Source organism: Cibotium barometz, chromosome 1 (genome assembly GCF_041138505.1).
Source record: "Cibotium barometz isolate CiBa-2024 chromosome 1, ASM4113850v1, whole genome shotgun sequence".
Classification (NCBI taxonomy): Eukaryota; Viridiplantae; Streptophyta; class Polypodiopsida; order Cyatheales; family Cibotiaceae; genus Cibotium; species Cibotium barometz.
The window spans coordinates 81,353,177-81,369,089 of record NC_141046.1 but is presented as its reverse complement, the minus strand read 5'-3'; the positions used below and the strand labels follow the sequence as shown (position 1 = coordinate 81,369,089).

The 15,913-nt window shown below is 46.1% G+C and overlaps 1 pseudogene across 1 annotated transcript in view; it reads right to left on the bottom strand.

Annotated features, from left to right (window-relative positions):
- LOC147642495 (mitogen-activated protein kinase 4-like) overlaps positions 1-15,913 on the bottom strand; it is a 38,286-nt pseudogene that overhangs the window by 20,863 nt on the left and 1,510 nt on the right. The window contains exon 2 of the transcript XR_015267711.1: positions 14,986-15,290. The product of XR_015267711.1 is annotated as a mitogen-activated protein kinase 4-like (transcript). The remainder of the gene's footprint in view (positions 1-14,985; positions 15,291-15,913) is intronic.

Below are 15,913 nucleotides of genomic sequence, written 5' to 3'. Positions count from 1 at the left end.
GAGGAGGCCCATCGCCAACGGGTGGGTGCTGTGATAGATGCTCAAAATGCTTCTCTGACAAAACCGAATCCTCTTGTACTCTGCCAACCTAGTGCACGCGGCGGCGGCGGCGCTCAGCTCTGGTGATCAACTGGCGGCCTAGGCGCAGGCCAACAATCTGCCACTCTCCAGCAGTTGGGTCGTCCGCGGTCAAGACATGGTGGTCCACTGCCTGAGAACCTACCTCTCTCTCTACCCCCTAGTGAGGATCTGACCAGGAAACGAGAGGGGAGCCACACAAGGCAATCTCCTAGAATGCCGCCGAGGGCAAGCTCTGGCTTGTCCCATCTGCCTGCAAATGAAGCATTGGCCAAGGAGGCCTGAGTACTCCACTCGTTGAATGATGGGGTCGCCCCAAAGGCATGGAATGGATATAACATGAGGCATTGAATCCAACAAGGCAACACAAATGTGAAGGGATGGAATCCCAGCTGCCCATGCGAGGGCCAAGGCAGCAGTCCCGATGGCACCACCAATCACCAGGACAAGAGGAAAGTGTTCCTTCCTAAAGCCTGGGAAGCAAACTATCACAAGGAAGCCCGACACGCCAGCCAGAGGGTCAAACACAAGGTCGAAGCCGTGCTGCCATCGCGCAAAGAAGGCCTAGGCCGTACGCAATGCAAGAGGGCTCAACTGCATGACTCAGTCTGACGTAGCTGGCGAGTCGAATTCCACCTGGTAGTAGCCACGGCCCAAAGGGTGAATGTCTATGATCTTTGCAGGAGGCTCACCAATGAGGCTCGCCTACAAAAGATCTCTGAGTTGCCGGGCAGCTACCAACAATCTTGCAAACCAGGGTGGATGCCTCTAAAGCTACAACAGTTATAGAGAGGATCTGAAGGTCCGCCCCAAAAAAAGATAAGCAAGCAATGGCGGCCTCGATCGAGGATGACGGAGTGGTTGCCATGTAGTCCTCTTGAGGGTGAAGACCAAAAAATGTGGAGACTTGCCGAAAAAGAAATGCCCCAAAAAACCTTAAAAACTACCTACAGGACAAGGGGGGGAGAAGAAACGGGGGGGGGGGGGGGGGGGGGGGGGGGGGGGGGGGGGGGGGAAGCTACAGAGGGAAGACGGGCGAAGAGGCGGAGAAGGGGGAAGGGGCGGCGCAAAGAAAGGAGCGGAAGCGGGACAAAAGGCAGAAAGGGGGGAAAGGGCAGCGCAGAGAAAAAACGCGAGGGGGGGTGGAAACAGGGCAGGGCAGGGCGGGCAAAGGGAGGGGGGCACACAACAGGCGGAGGAGAAGGAAGGGGGGGGGGGGGGCTGGGGGAGCTCACACAACACTTTCTAGACTCCTGCCATCATTACAATAATAATTAAGCACAGCATTTATCTAAGCATGACATGAATTTATTTGTCCAAGAACTGGCCGACTGCCCCTAAGCTGGCTGACCAGTCCCTCTCAGCATATATGTAAGTATCACTCATAATTCACCATTCTCAAGTCAGTCATTTCATCATTCATCATAGAAGTCATCAGATAAACACATATAGGGGCCAGACGTCAAGCCCTTTGGGGCTAACCAAGGACTAAATCATGTACAAACTTTTCAATCACCTTTTTGTACCATATGAAATACAAGAAAATTTGACACCAACTATCTCTCTCTCCTTCTCTCTCCTATGTCTTAATCATGTTGAAATCATCATCTTGTTCTTAATCAGGCATAGGGCTGTGGATCAGTACAGCAAAGGCTTCCGCGCATGCAACACCCAATGCATTGCGGACTGAAATGGAACATGTAAAGCGGCAACTCCGTGCTAAGGAGGAAGAGCTGAAATATTTGCATGCAAATCCTCATGTGAAGCAAGTATTGGATGCAAAGAAACACGCCGCATGGGTGGATGACACATTTCAATCTAGGGCCCTTGAGAGAGGGTTGAAACCTAGAGAATTTGCCCTTTCTTTTCTTATCGAGAATGAAGATGTGCTGTAAGGTAAAGAAGATGAGCTTCAATTTAAGAAGTCAACCCATTTGAATCCCAGTGGTGCGGCCTCTAATAGGTTGAAATCTGCAGTTCATCGTGAAGAGGAAGAGGGGATGCCAAAGAGCCTAAGAAGGCTAAAAATGCCAATAAGAAGCCCGGGTCCAACAAGGACAAGAGGGACCAGCTCGGTCTTAAGAGAAGTTGGAGTATGTGAAGGAGGGCAAGTGTATGCTTCTACAGGCTGACCGGCAGGGCAGCGCACGCAAGTTGAGCTGATGGGCAGCCATGTGGACATATTGGGTGACCTTTGAACCCATAGTTCCTTGTCAAAGGCCAACTTGATTAATAATATTTGAAGCCCTTTTATGAAGTCATGAATGTGACCAACAGGAGAAACATCACCTGCCTTCTACAGGCTGACTTCGCGTTTGGAGTGCTATATAAAGCATGCAATGGAATTCAGTCATCATCTAGTATTCCTCAAGCATTGAAGCCTACAAAGCATCTTCTCTCAGGAAAGGGCTGGCCAAGAAGAACTACAGCAGCAGTATTGGGCTGAGTAATGTTGTCCACATTTTTCTGTACTTGAAAAATCAGTTGTAAACATTTCTTGCGCATAATACAAATACAATAGTTTTAGGGCTATTGTGTGTTGCGTGTTTGTTCCGCTATACTCTTCTCTTTCTATCTCTGAAAACCCTAGCAAAGGCACAAGAGCTCTACATTGCTGGAGTCCCCCTCCGTGCGACAGGCTTTTGCCGCAGGTTTCAACAGAGTAGTGGCTGTCTGTGAAAGAGTGGAGACGCTCCTGTTGAGAATAATATTGGCCTCCATCATGTGTTGTGTGGAGAACCTTAGTGTAAGTGGTTTCAATCTTAGGTAGGTATACATCAAGGAATAGCTAACCTTGGTTTATGCATATAACCTAGGGTTGGTTTGCATGGATGAAGAGATAAGAGAACTTGTGAAGCTTGATTTAGCATCATCTCTACCAAGGTAAATACCAAAGCTTGGATTCCCAAGCAGATCAAGAAGGCACCCAAGACTGCTCAAAGAAAGAAGCCTCAAAGGCATCCATTACCTCCTAATGTTCATCAAAGATGGGTGCCTGTGAACGTGCAACAACAAGGGTATTATGATGGTAATCCCATCATATGGTTGCCAAGATCGAACAACAGAAAAAACTCTTCACCGACACCTTCAACCCCAGTAGCAAGGGGGACAGGGTGGCTGCGCGCTCGGGGGGGGGGGGATTAGACTGAGATGGCGGATGCTGTTCTGGCAAAAGCTATCATTCGGCCATTGGCAGCGGCTGGTCTTTGGGACATCTGAAAGTAGTTCAGTGCATCATTCATCACCAGGATTTACCTTTTTAGGAATATTTTGTCGTATGCAATGGCCCCATTGTGAGCCCCAGTCCAGGACATGTCAGGCACAAGCTATGCAGGTCAGTCTCCATAGCCATAGAGAGTCTACATGTGTCAGTCCTCTTACCCACTTGGAGAATTCATCAGTTCATGCATGTAGAAGTCAAGCCATAGCAGTAGAGTTGCATTAGTGCATGTAGTTGAATAGTAGACAGGCCTATGGGCCAGCCCATGGCAACAAGCATCAGCCGACAGTCGTAAATGCTTCCCAGGAACTGTTGGCCAGCACTGGTACTCAGCCGACAACATCAAATGCTTCATAGCAACAGTCGGCCAGCATGGGTACTCATCGGCCAGCATCAGTCAGGCAGCATTATATAGGTATTTTCTCCTTGCATTAAATAAGGTATTTTCTCCTTGCGCAGCATTTTTATTAGCATTTAATGCTAATATTTGTCCAAATGCTACTGGCCGACCAGCAGCCTAGGAGCATATAAAAGAAGCGCTTCATTCCCCATTCATTTAGATTATCATCAGCAAAGTTCACAACAGTCCCAAGCAGTTCCAACATCATTCCCAAGTCCTCCACGAAGAGCATCTTCAGCATTCAGCCAGCATATGTGCATCCCTCAGTTTTGGGATTGCATAGTGGTCATTGAAGAGCAATTCAACGGAGCTTGGAGTCCTCAGTCATCATTCATACTCATTGTGAGTTCTCCAAAGAAATATAAACAAATACTCCAACTTGCAGGGCGGGGGGCGAGGAGGGGGCTTTAGTGGGTAAATTGGGACCCAATAGTGTCCACTCTTATCTACTTTTTCGCTCTCTTCTACTCTCTCCCTAAGTGGAATTGCACAGACTCACGAGTATAAAGAAGGCTTTGTTGTGCGTTACGACGATCAACCTCTTGCATGCTACATTGGTATCAGAGCTGTAGGTTGTAACCAACTTGGCTACCCTTAAGTGAGAGCATTCCGTGGATGGTAAAACTGCAATCAGGAAAAACCACCCAGGCCTCCACAATGTTAGGAGAGACATCGTCACCAAGTTACAAGGAAGATATTGAAGAAGAGTTCTACAAGGAAGACAACTCCTACAGAAACGCTTCTGCCAAGCAATGAAGACTTCATCAAATTGCTCTTGGAGCACAATAGGTTGCTAAGGCAACAAATTGAAGCCAAAGAAGAAGAAGCGGCACAAGAAAAAAAAGAAGAGGCCGAAAAAGCCAAAGTAGCAACTAAAAAAGCCAAAGAAGAAGCAGAAAAGCCCAAAGAGCTCTCAGAATTGGAAAAATATTCCTTCTCATGGAGCAGCGAGACGGCACAAAGAACGGCAAGCCAAAGAAGCTCGCCGTGAGGATGAACGAAGGGCCGAGGACGCTAAGAGTCAAGGATGAAGAAGACCAAAAGCGGACAGACCAAGCTACTCAAGAAAGGATCGTGAGGCTATGCAGCTCCAAAATCAGCAGTTGATAGCCACTATGCAAGCAAATGTTTTGTCTCTTCTCCCTACACTAGCGAACCTAGGAGCAAGTTCCTCCACCATTTCAACCACCACTGTCATACGAGCTCAACCGAACTTCAGTAAGTATGATGGTAAGTGTGATCATGCTACAATATTACAATTCATTCATCAATTTGTCGCATATTTTCCATTGGCTAAGCTTTTCGATCCACAAGATCGAGTCCACTAGCAGCATCTCACCTTTCAAGCGAAGCGGTCACTTGGTGGCAGCATTGGTCGAGTCTACATGTAGACCCATTCACAAGGGCTTCAAAGTATGTATGGGACACCTTTGTGTACGACCTAAAGAAACAGTTTCTCCCTCCACAGTACATGACCAACCTTGAGGATGAGTTCTACAAACTCTCCCAAAATGGGTCACCCGTGCTAACTTACTCAAATAGAGTAATCACGTCAGCACTGTAGTTATGTATATCCAAGGAGGTTAAATTGAAACAATTCATTAGAAGTCTGGATACGAACATTAGGTTTACTGTACGTAATTTTGAGCCACAATCTTATGACAGGGCTCTCACTCTTGCTTAGAATCAGGCAATGATGCGGAACGGAGGTAAGCCCAAGCAACCCAGACTAGCTCCTAACCCCAACAACAATCATCCATAACCCAACGGTCATCATCTCAGGGGGGGAAGGGGGCTCAGAATAGCAAAGATAATAAGAAAGAATCCCACAACACTTCAGGAGGCAAGAAGAATAAAACCTTCGCACCTAAGAAAACACCTGAGGAAAAGGCCAAGAAGGCACCACTGGTAGATATCTCCAACTAGAAGAGCAAACGCAGTATAAGGGAGAGTACAAATGTTTCTTTTGCCACACGGTGGGGCATGGTGGCAGCCTGCGCAAGCCACCACCAAAGCCTCTGCCTCCACACTAGCCACCGCAACAACTACAGTTACACCTCCCACATCGGCCACCAATGCAATCCAACTCTTGCCCACCTTAAACACCATACCCACAGTGGTATTTGACGATAAGCAGGAGGGCAAGGTTGAGGAGTAAAAGAAAGCCCTCATTTGTGCTTATGGCAGAGCAAAGGGACAATAGTTCATTGTTCTCTTTGATATGGGCAGCTCTGAGGATGCCATTTCTCCTAAGTTGGCTAAAAAGATGAGTTGTACTCTGGACGTAGATGGGTTCACACCTGGTCTTCACACACATCTCTCATAAGGCTCAACAATTCTCATTCATGGTTGAGTATGCACCTATTCCTGATTGGAGGCAAGACACTTTTGCGATTGTTGATGCTGTTCCTAAGCCTATCCTAATTCATGGGGATAGGAGCATTCCAAGTATTCTCCTAACCTCACACATCCAAGCCCAACGAGCTATCAGAAAAGGAGCCGAGTGTGCATTGATATATGTCCGTAGCCAGCTAATGTTAAAGGATGATCTTCCACGCAACTCCCACCCAGTCGTCTCGGGGATCATGGCATTGAGTTGGTCCCTAGGACAGAATGTCAGAACCTCCCCTATCGCCTTTCTAAGGCACTGGAGAGCGAACTAGAGCAACAGCTTTCCTATCTACTCCGCGTTGGATTTATCCGACCATCATCCTCACCCTTTGCTGCACCTATCTTGTTTGTGCAGAAGAAAGACATGATCTTCCACGCAACTCCCACCCAATCGTCCTGGGGATCATCGCATTGAGTTGGTCCCTAGGACAGAACCTCCCCTATCGCCTTTCTACACTGGAGAGCAAACTAGAGCAACAGCTTTCCTAGCTACTCCGCGCTGGATTTATCCGGCCATCATTCTCAGCCTTTGCTCTATCTTGTTTGTGCAGAAGAAAGACAAGTCCGCACGATTATGCGTGGACTACAGGGCTCTTAACAAGCTCACAGTGAAGAATAGGTTCCCAATGCCCAAGATTGAGTATATCCTTGAGCGACTCAACAATGCAAAATTCTTTTCAAAGATAGATCTCAAAAGTGGCTATTATCAAGTTCGGATCTTTACGGCTGACATTCCAAAAACAGCCTTCCGGACTGAACATGGCCATTACAAGTTTGTGGTGATGCCATTCAGTCTCGCCAATGCAACTACAATGTTTAACAAGATGATGTCTCGGGTATTTATGGAGCTCATAGGAAAGTGCGTGTTCATCTTTTTAGATGATATACTCATTTTTTTGCAACTGCAGAGCAGCATGTGTAACTTGGTTGAACACAACGCTAATCAATACACTTAAATACACTAAGATTTGATGGACACTTGCTCAAATACAAGAAGTAAATTGCTGAATTGACAAGAGACACACAATAAGCCGGAACGGCCGACCCCTCCCTCAAATAAAGTATATTGATCTTGGGAGAATCAAGTACATAGTGTCATGGGCATTTCTGACCAGATTTCCATACCAATGCATATGAATACAGTATTGCAAACAAGTGGTTGTCGATGTAGACCTGCAACCCACACTACCCTCTCAAGTGCCCATGTTCCCTACCATCTGCTCTCTATTGTTCCACCAACACATGGTAGCAACAATCTGCAAGAGAGCACGTAGGACAAGAGAACACTACACAGGATATGTGATCTTGTAATCCGATTCCTCCCTCCTACTACTTGCTCCCATATTTAAGCATAAAAGCTTACCAATAGCAAGTAGAGTCGATGACAGCGGAAGGCTTCGCGATGGAAATCCTTGGAGTGTTGAGATCTTCGATTTGTCGCCTTTCTTCGCGACAAAAGTCTTCAAGAGGATGAAGGGAACCTTGGGAAAGCTTTCCCCATGGTTCAACTTAAGAAAGGAGAGCTGAAATTAGGGTTTTCAGCAAAAAGACCAAAAATTACAGCAATAAAGAGAGCTGTTTTGCTGAATTTCATTCATTGGGAGTGTGTAGGAGAGTGATTAGCATTTGGAAACACTCTTGGAAGCTTGGAAAACACCCTAGCAAGTTGGGTATGGCTATGGAGAGCTTGGAAATGGAGAGAAATGGTGGAAAAACAGAGTTTTCAGTCTCCAAAAATCTTCATGAAGAGAAAACACGAATTTTCTCTTAATAAGTAAGTGAATTGGGGTCCAATCAGGTGAAGGGACATGGGGAGATGCCCATTTATGAGTAAAAGGGGAGGATCAGGTCCTAGACATTGAGTCTTGTCCGCCTCGGGACTTCAGTGAGTGTGAACTTGGAAGCGGTCATAATTTATAAGTGACTTTTGGACGGCCGAACTTTAACGAAGTGGGAACGCACTCACTTATAAATATTGGCTAAGTCCTAAGGGCTATTTGAGCCTAGATTGGGTAATACTTACCACCTGTTCACATGCCACACAACCATGTCAGTAGACAGTTAAGTCCTAAGGGCTATTTGAGCCTAGATTGGGTAATACTTACCACCTGTTCACATGCCACACAACCATGTCAGCAGACAGTTTCACACGCACGGTTCACAGGCAGGCGTCCTCTAGCCCGGAACTACACATAGGCATGAAAACAGCATGCAATTTCATTTGCAAGCAAGCACATAAAGATGCTATGCAATGCAACATTGGTATGGACAATCCCCGTTCATGAGACTACCAAAATAGACGTGCTCCAGGCAAGTACACGAGGTACCAGACCCAATGGAACACCAATCCACCAAGCATTTCCGGGCATGTACACACATACACAAGTCCCAACGGAAAGCCAAGTCTACAGTATCACTTGAGTGGCATCAATCCCCGGCATAAACAACTGCCATGGACACCAGTCCAATGTACATACATGATAAGAAAGCACGGGTGGACCAATTGGGTGGCCAAATGGTGACACCATGTGCAGGATGTCGAAAAGGTCTTGCAACTTTTGCGAGACAATGCGATCTACATCAATGCAAAGAAAAGCGAATTTGGAGTAGAAGAAATCCATTATCTGGGATTTGTTATCGGTTCAGACAAGATTAGCCTCGACCCTCAAAAGGTAAGGGCAATTCTCGAATGGGATGTTCCCAAGAATGTGCAAGAGATCTGCTCTTTTGTGGGTCTCTGCCAAGCATACAGTATCCATATGGACAAATTTTCCGACCTTGTAGCACCTCTCACCGATCTGCTCAAGGGTGTGAGGACGCATCGTCAAAAAGTGTCCGTCATCACGGACAAAGCACTCGAGACATTTCTCTGCCAAGCATACAGTATCCATATGGACAAATTTTCCGACCTTGTAGCACCTCTCACCAATCTGCTCAAGGGCATGAGGACGCATCGTCAAAAAAGTACCCGTCATCACGGACAAAGCACTCGAGACATTTCATGCAATGAAAAAAGTGGCCTCTTAGTCACCGATTCTCAAATTGGCTTCATGGGATGATCCTTTCGAGGTAATCACCGATGCCAACAATCTAGCCATAGGAGCTGTCCTCCAAGAGGAAGGACGCCCAATGGCTTATTATAGCCAGAAATTAAAAGATGCGGAAAAGAACTATTCTCTGTGTGACAAAGAGTTATAGGGGGTGATGACAACACTTAAACATTGGAAACACTTCCTTTATGGGAGAGAGTTTACTGTTTAGACAAATTACCAGGCACCGAAATGGTTACAGACCATGCCTAGTGCTCAATGGAGTGACAAACAAGCCAGATGGAGTCAGATCTTCCAACAGTTTGGAGGTATGATTGAATACATTCCTGGCTCAAATAACCCCATTGTCGATGCTCCCAGTCGAAAAGGCACAATTCAAAATTCGCAGGAGTCCACTGTGCCTGAAATATAGGGAAAAGATCTCGATAGCATGAAGGCACAATACGAGGATTCTTTGGAATTCGGGACTCAATTTAGATTGGCCATGCAGTCAGAACCGGATCACTACACCATTCATGATGGCTGGTTATTTTACAAGAACCGACTGTGCATTCTAAGGGAAAAGCAACAGGCACTTCTCCATGATCTCATGATTCTCTCGTTGGAAGGCATCGTGGTATCAACAGTACACTGGAGAAACTTGAGCGATCATTTTAAGTAGGGTTACTTCAAACCTTGCCAGTTCCACAGGGTCCTTTAGAGGATATCAGTATGGACTTTGTTGGATCTCTTCCTGCTGCATTTGGATCTCCGAACACACAGTGCATGGCCATTGTGAACCGATTCAGTAAATTTTGCATGTTGATCCCATGCAAACAAACAGCCATAGCTGAAGACATTGCTCGCTTGTTCATCTGACATTGGTACCCCATCAAAGGTTAGGACAATCACATCAGACAAAATCACATCGGACAAGGATCCCAAGTTTACTTCAAATTTTTGGAGAGCATTGTTCAATAACTTTGGGACCAAGTTGCATCTGTCCAGTTCATTCCATCCGCAGACAGACAGCTAGATAGAAATATACAATCAGCTGGCTTTTGATGTTCTCAAATCATATTGCCATGACAGGCAGCCAAAGTGGGAGCATTATCTTCCTTTGGTTCAGGCCATCCTCAACGACACTCGTTCATCTAGCATTGGTCGAACTCCGTACGAGGCAACGTTTGGTTGCCGTTTCTTGTCACTTCTGACAAGAATGGTATCACCTTCCTTCGAGGCCAACAAGACCACAGAAACATTTTCAGAGATCATTGACTCTATCAAAGAGCGCCTTGCTAAAGCACAGGAAGCATACGCCAAGCAAGCCAACAAATCAAGATGATATGTCAACTTTAAAGAAGGGGACTATGTATATCTCCGGATTATGAAGCAAAGACTGAAGCAAGTTAGCAAACATTGTCCAAAACTATCCTTTCGCAGCTTCGGACACTTTCCTATCATTAAAAAGATAAACAATGTCGCTATGAAGCTTAAGCTTCCAGATAGTTGGACTATGCATAATGTTTTCCATGTTTCTAGATTGAAGCCCTACATTGGTCCAGCTTTGCAGGATATTACAAATATGCAACAACCGGACGTCTTAGACAAAGCCAAAGTAATTGAGGCTCAACAAATTCTCATCCACAGGTGGAAGCATGGATCCGGTCGAAGACAAAGACAATTCTACACAAAGTTTCGAGATCAAGGTACCCATGAGTATGGCTCAACGAAGAGTTCTTCCCTAAGTACCCCCCAACTCTTGGCGGACTATTTGGAAGCGATGAACCTATTGCCAAGCTAGGCAGGAGGAAATGTCACATGCACCTTGCATTGGAGTGCTATGTGACACACTGACTCTACATCAGTGCATCATCGGTAGGATTTAACTTTTTAGGAATATTTTATGCCATGGCCCCATTGTGAGCCCCAGTCTGGGACATGTCAAGCACGAGCTACATAGGTCAGTCTCCACAGCCATAGAGAGTCTGCATGTGTCAGTCCTCTTACCCACTTGGAGAATTCGTCAGTTCATGCATGTAGGAGTCAAGCCATAACAATAGAGTTGCATTAATGCATGTAGTTGCATAGTAGACAGACCTATGGGCCAGCCCATGGCCACAAGCATCAGCCGACAGTAGTAAAAGCTTCCCAACAACTGTTGGCCAGCACTGGTCTTAGCCAACAGCATCAAATGCTTCAGAGCAACAGTCGGCCAGCATGGGTACTCAAATCGGCCAGCATAGAAAGTTGCTCAGCATGCAATCGGGTGACATATCCAGTCGAGCAGCATTAAATAAGGTATTTTCTCCTTGTGTAGCATTTTTATTAGCATTTAATGCTAATATTTGTCCAAATGCTACTGGCCAACCAGCAGCCTAGGAGCATATAAAAGAAGTGCTTCATTCCCCATTCATTCAGATCATCATCAGCAAAGTTCACAGCAGTCCCAAGCAATTCCAGCATCATTCCCAAGTCCTCCACATAGAGCATCTTCAGCATTCAGCCAGCATATGTGCATCCTTCAGTTTTGGGATTGCATAGTGGTCATTGAAGAGCAATTCAATGGAGCTTGGACAGCATTTGGATCAACCTGTGTTTGGTCTACATCGTCCTTGCGTCTGGCAATCTTCAATCATCATTCATACTCATTGTAAGTTCTCCAAAGAAATATAAGCAAATACTCCTACTTGCAGGAGGGGGCCCTTCAGTGGGCAAATTGGGACCCAATACTATGTCGACTATTAATTGCTTTCTCTCTCTAAGTGGAATTGCTCAGACTCATGGGTATAAAGAAGGCTTTGTTACACGTTACAATGATCAACCTCTTGCATACTACACTAATCAAGTTTAGTACTTGTTAATAATATTGGTTCTATTACATTTGAGCTTTGTTCTTTCTTAGTTGATTAAGTTTGGGTTGCTTTATGCTTAGTGCTAAGCTACCAAACCCAATATGATATCAAAGAAACTTTCCAGGGGAGTTACATCCTAGGAGTAGTTTTGTGGGCAGGTAACCTTTTTTTTTCTTAGTGGATTTCTTTGTGAGTTTGATGATTGTTTTCCTCCTTGTTCATTCACCAACATGGCATTGTTAAGTAAGCACCTTTGTGGACTGTTTTGTTGAGTGGTTGAGGGAGCAACAAAAAGATCTAGATAGTCGTGCTTGGCGGCTTGTTCTGCAGATACTGTGATTGGTCAGGCTCCAACAACAGGCAGCTGTGTGATTGCTCAACAGTGGCCAGTCTGGGCACATTATGGTAGTGTTCTACAAGCCGTAGTGGTCATCATCACAGTGTGATCTACAAAGGTTCAAGGGTGCAAACAACCGTCAGCTCTGTGTGAAGACCGGTCAGCTCTGTGTGAAGACCGGTCAGCTCTGTGAAGGTGCAAACAACCATCGGCTCTGTGTGAAGAGCAGTCAGCTGTGTGAAGGAGCAACAGCGTGAAGACCAGTCAGCTAGCAACACAAGCAATAGGACCCTGTAGTCGCCAAGCATATTGTGAGCAAGTGGCTGTTCTGCAACCACTAGAAACTCACGTGGTACTCAAAGCACCTGTCAGGGTCGGTTGCTTCCGCGGTACCCGTCTGGAGCATGCGCTGGCAGATCAAATCTAGAAGGTAGCCAGGCTCACTACACTGCACACCCATGGGCTGGCAAAATTTACTTGGAGCATTTAAATTCATTTTCTATTTTTGGGATGCACTTTGGATGCATATTTCCTAACCTCTGTGTGAGTTTGGAAAAATAACCTTTTGAGTGGCAACCTCTAGCTACCCTTTGTAGAATCAAAAGCTCCATCGTATGTCCTGAAATTATAAAGGGCAACCCTATGTGGTGACAAGGCATTTGTGTAATGCCAAGCTCAGTAGACTCAGCAGAGTCATCCAATCAAAATTATAAAAAAATTAAATCTAGAAAATCACAAAAAGAAAAGGCATTAATCTACAGCACTTTAATTTTCTCATTATTAAGCAACCATCTTCATCTATACGGTGAAGATCACTGTTTCATATCTCATTAGACAACCCTCCAACTATAAAGGGTTTTTTTGTACTGTGTGTGCACCATTTACCAGTATGGGAGGGTACTTTGATAAGTCTGAAAATTTTAATGGATCCATGTTTCATACTTGGAGCATTAAAATGGAGATGGCCTTAATTGATACGGATATGTCGGAAATTGTCAATGGATCGGAGAGGCACCAACTGCAAGGGATCCTGAGATAGTAGCAAAATGGACCTGCCTTGATAGGAAGGCACTCTCTTTCATCATCAGTGGTTAAATGATACTCAAATTCCACAAGTGTGCTCTTCAAAAAGCTCAAATAAAGCATTGACTAGGCTCAAGGCAATCTTTGGGCAGACAAATGCTGCAGCAAGGGCACCTCTCGCCCCCTCTAAGAAAGAGCCATCCTGCTCTCTATAGGTGGAACAATCAGCCTCCATCCTCACCATGGGCCATGCAAAGCCGATGGTGCTTTGGATTGTGCAAGGAGAGCTTTGGCGATCCCAAGAAGCAAGTACAAGAGTAAATTGAAATGCTTCAGTGACTTCTAGGAGGAGAGTTCTCAACAAGAGGTGTTTCATGAAGGATCCCCATCCATGGCCAATACTTCATCCAGAGGTGTTGCACTTTTCGCTGTTTGTGCGTTGCACCCATATGAATACCATACAGCTCAGGACAGCTGCAATTTTAGTGAGGGGAGCATGTGATGAACCTGCAGGCTCGCATAACCCTGGCTGGGCAGCCCCTGTCAGGGACAGGCTACCCCGGGCACTAAAAAAACTGAGAAAAACTAGCCAGCCATGTGTGGACTGCTCGGGCATTAAGGAGAGGTCATCTGCTGGTCGGGCAGCAGAGGAGGTCATGGGAACAGTCGTGGGCTGGACAAACAGGCCGACCAATATAAAGGACCCAAACTGGACCTATTAAGTAGAGCACGTCCCTCCCCACTCAGTCATTGTCAGATATTCAGTCTTCAGCAGCATTGGAGCAGCCTGGAAGAAGCCCACATGCACATCCAAAAGCAGGAATCTGTAGAAGATTGCCAGCGAGTAAGGGCAATCAGCATTCTCCATCAACTTGGGTACTCCTACTGTATTGTTCATTATTTTGTGATTCTCGGACAGCATTGTACACAATTTCACCCATTTCTCATCTAGCATGTCAAGCCCGGACTCACTCCTCAATGCCCTCTTGCAGCCAATAATAAGTGTTGCAGCCTTTGACAAAAAGCTACACTGAAATGCTGATGGATTGTTGTTTGGGACCCACAACAGCATGAAGGGCTCCCCTTGTGAAACCAAGATAGTGGACCCATCTGGAAAATACATCCTCCACCATTTTCATGGCTACCTAGGCAGGCCCTGGAGGTAGCCATCCAACTGCCTGCATCTGAATAGACCCTTGCACACTGGCCAAATTTGAGGTTAATCTGGATAAGACAGCACCCGTGACCCCCATGTCTCCCAAGACACCATCATCCTACCTAAACAACAGGGAGGGTCAAAGATTTCGAGCAAGGCTTTGCTTTACTAGCTTATTATTTGGGGTATTTGGACAAAAGCTCCAGAGTGTCTCCAGGGCGATACACGACCAGAGGATAAAGCCTTGGACCTTTTCTATCTAGAGGTGCAGATGGGTCACCTCCCCCCATAGCGCCTCCCTCCTAGATTGGCGGCCATGGAGGGGTTCCATAGCCAAAAAAAACAACAATCTAGAGTTGAGCAAATTTACCAATCTATATCTTTCTAGGGTTGAACTAACGCGATTTAAGACTAATTCAGATATTTAACGAGTCAAAGAAAACTTCCTGAGAAAAACCTTTGCAGCATTGAGAACAAAGAAGAGAGCAGATTGTACCAGACAATGCCATAAGCGCCGCGACCGAGGGGTACAATGGGAGGCTTGTATTTGGCAGTGACCTCGAAGGGGTTGCCGTACACATTGTACACAACAAATTTCCCGCGGTGAGTGGGGACTCCCCGTCTGATCACTTCATCCCCTTCATCTTCTTCTTCTCCTTTTTCCTCCTCTTCATCATTTGCTTCTCTGTGCTCCTGCTGCTGCTCTTCTTCTTCTGGTGGGAGTTTCTCCTTCGTGAGGTTTCCGCATAGTAGTGAGCACAAGGCAGCTAGCCAGTACTGCAGAGCCAGCTTGATCAGACCCTAATTCCTCTGCAGTCTTGGCACAATAACCCAGAGGCCGGCAAAAGTTAATCTCTCTAGGGATTGAGTGTGTGTGTGTGAGAGTGAGAGAGAGAGAGAGAGAGAGGGTAGGGAGGAGGGATTGTGTGTGTGCGCGTGTGGGCGCGCGAGCGACAATTCACAAACAAGCGTGTCTTTAGAGAAATTGTGTTGCCTGTCTGCACATGCAAATGCGCATGATGAACGTTTGACGACGAAAATCGACTTCCTCTTACAACTTACAAGTTCAAATGGTCATTTTTGGCCTGCAGGCTTGGAGCATGTTCACACCGACTGTGCTGGCGGCGCTCCTGTTGCGGTCACACGTTGACGTGCATTTCCAGAAGGTGTGAAGCATTTCGCACCCATAAGCAAGGTGAGGGGAGGTTTTTGTGATAGTAGACGTCATTTGTCTTTCGTGTTAGACCAGCCATTTCCACCGCCAGCAATTGTGTGCCTCCAACAATGCATGCGTGGGACCTCAACGAGGACTTCCACACCAAGAATAACACTTGTGTGGAGGGCGCAAAAACCTCCGTTTTTCTGAATTCGAACTCGCCTCAATTCATTTACAAATCTTGTTTTTCCATGTGTATCTTCACTAG